Source organism: Lactuca sativa, chromosome 9 (genome assembly GCF_002870075.4).
Source record: "Lactuca sativa cultivar Salinas chromosome 9, Lsat_Salinas_v11, whole genome shotgun sequence".
Classification (NCBI taxonomy): domain Eukaryota; kingdom Viridiplantae; phylum Streptophyta; class Magnoliopsida; order Asterales; family Asteraceae; genus Lactuca; species Lactuca sativa.
Window position 1 is genome coordinate 175,361,054 of NC_056631.2, and position 2,974 is coordinate 175,364,027.

The window sequence follows — 2,974 nt, forward strand, 5'->3', positions numbered from 1 at the left end:
AACATATGAACGATTGTGGACAATTTGAACAATTCAATTATTCCTAATAAACTCAATTATTCTGGAAGTCAAAACATGCAAAGTGAAACAATAGTTAAACAATTAACATAAGATAGTAACATTACTCATAAATAAAACTCCTTTATTTAATCATCAAATGTTAATTACATTTATCTATTACACGTTTCTAATACTATCTAATCTATGCTAATATCATCCTTTAGCCCAATGCTCCTAGCATGCTGCAAGTGCTTAACCCTACTCAGTCCCTTCGTAAGCGGATCTGTTGGGTTATCTTCTGATGATATCCTCTTAACTATGAGTTGTCCTTCTTCTACACGATGTCTAATGAAATGATATTTTCTGTCGATATGTCTTGATCTACCATGATCCCTCCATTCCTTGGTCAAGGCAACCGCACCTTCGTTATCACAGAAAATCTCCATGGGCTCCTTTATGGCAGGTACAACTCCAAGATCACCGATGAAATTCTTCAGCCATATTGCCTCCTTCGACGCTTCGCTCGCTGCAATGTAATCTGATTCGCACATTGAATCAGCTACAGTCTCCTGCTTGGAACTCTTCCATGTCACTGCTCCTCCATTTAGGGTAAAGACCCAGCCCGACTGCGAATGGTAGTTGTCCCTGTCGGTCTGAAAACTGGCGTCACTATACCCTCGCACCTTCAAGTCATCACTCCCTCCGAGGACTAAGAACCATTCCTTCGTCCTCCGAAGGTACTTAAGGATGTTCTTCACCGCAATCCAATGGGCCTTGCCAGGATTCCCTTGATATCTGCTAACCATGCTCAAAGCGAAGGCTACATTAGGGCGAGTACAAGTCATAGCGTACATGATTGAGCCAACTGCGGAAGCGTATGGTACTCGGCTCATTTCTGCTATTTCAGCTTCGGTACTCAGACTTTGAGTCTTACTCAACTTGGCATTACTGTGTATCGTTAATTCTCCATTCTTCGAGTTCTCCATACTAAAACGTTTTAGTACCTTCTCTAAGTAAGTATTCTGACTAAGTCCAATTAGTCTTTTACTTCTTTCTCTTACTATCCTTATTCCCAAAATGTAAGAAGCCTCTCTGAGGTCCTTCATAGCGAAGCACTTCCCGAGCCAGGACTTAACCTCCTGCAGAGTCGGGATGTCATTTCCTATGAGTAATATGTCATCGACATATAGAACGAGGAAGCTTACTATACTCCCACTGGTTTTGATATATACACAAGATTCGTCTTTGCTTCGTACAAATCCAAACTCTTTGACTTTCTCATCGAAGCAAAGATTCCATCTGCGAGACGCTTGCTTAAGTCCATAAATGGACTTCTCAAGCTTACACACTCTATTCGGATGCTTTGGATACACAAACCCCTCTGGCTGAGCCATGTAAACATCCGCAGCCAACTTTCCGTTAAGGAAAGCGGTCTTGACATCCATTTGCCAAATCTCATAATCATGAAATGCGGCAATTGCTAGCATCACTCTAATAGATTTAATCTTCACAACTGGTGAGAAGGTCTCATCATAGTCAACTCCGGGAGTTTGAGTAAAGCCCTTCGCAACCAATCGCGCTTTATATGTGTGTACGTTTCCATCCACGTCGGTCTTCTTCTTGAAGATCCATTTGCACCCAACGGTCTTACGTCCGGGCACATAATCAACCAAATTTCGAACTTGGTTATCATACATGGATTGGATCTCGCTATCCATTGCCTCTTTCCATTTCGCAGACTCCGGGCCTGCCATGGCTTCCTTATAACTATTAGTTTCATCAAGATTTACTAGTGTACCATCACTAATATACGTGTCCCCTTCGGTAGTAATATGAAAACCATAAAACTGGGGATGAACTCTAACTCTATCTGAATGTCTAAGAGGTAAGGACTCGTCAATCGGTTCAACCGGAGTTTCCTCCTTGGGTTGAGCACCAGCGGTAGAGGTTCCTTCATCTATCGACTCTTGAATCTCTTCAAGTTCGATTTGCCTCCCACTGTCTCCTTGGCTTATAAGTTCTCGCTCTCGGAAAACTCCTCTCCTCGCAACAAAGACAACATTGTCCTTCGGTCTATAGAAGAGATATCCAAAGGATGTTTGCGGGTAGCCGATGAAAATACATCGCTCACTTCGAGGTTCGAGCTTGTCGTGAGTATCTCGTCTTACGAAAGCCTCGCAACCCCAAACCTTGATATGTGCCAACGAGGGAGCTTTCCCTGTCCACATCTCGTGAGGTGTTTTGGCAACCTTCTTAGTAGGGACTCGGTTAAGGATATGGGCGGCAGTCTCTAAGGCATACCCCCAAAAAGAGATAGGTAGTGAAGCACGACTCATCACAGAGCGAACCATATCCAATAAGGTTCGATTACGCCTTTCTGCCACACCATTCAACTGCGGTGTCCTAGGGGGCATCAATTGTGAAACTATTCCACACTCCTTGAGATAATCGTGGAATTCAAGACTTAGGTACTCTCCTCCTCGATCGGATCGAAGCATCTTGATTTTCCTGCCCAATTGATTCTCCACTTCATTCTTGAACTCTTTGAGCTTTTCAAAAGTTTCTGACTTTTGCTTGATTAAATAGATATACCCATATCTACTATAATCATCGGTAAAAGTCACGTAGAAGTGGTTCCCATCCTTCGTGGTTGATCTAAACGGTCCACATACATCGGTATATATTAAGTCCAATAGACCCTCACCCCTTTCACACGTACTCGTGAAGGGTGATTTAGTCATCTTTCCAAGTAAACAAGACTCGCATGTGTCATCTTCCCTAAGGTCGAATGACTCTAACACTCCATCCTTTTGGAGTTGGGCTATGCGTTTCTTGTTGACATGTCCAAGACGACAATGCCACAAGGATGCTTTATCCATACTAGTGGAAGAATCTATATTCAAAACATCATTTCCTAAGTTATCAACAATCATAACAGTTTCATATATTCCATTACATGTTATAGCTTCAAAGT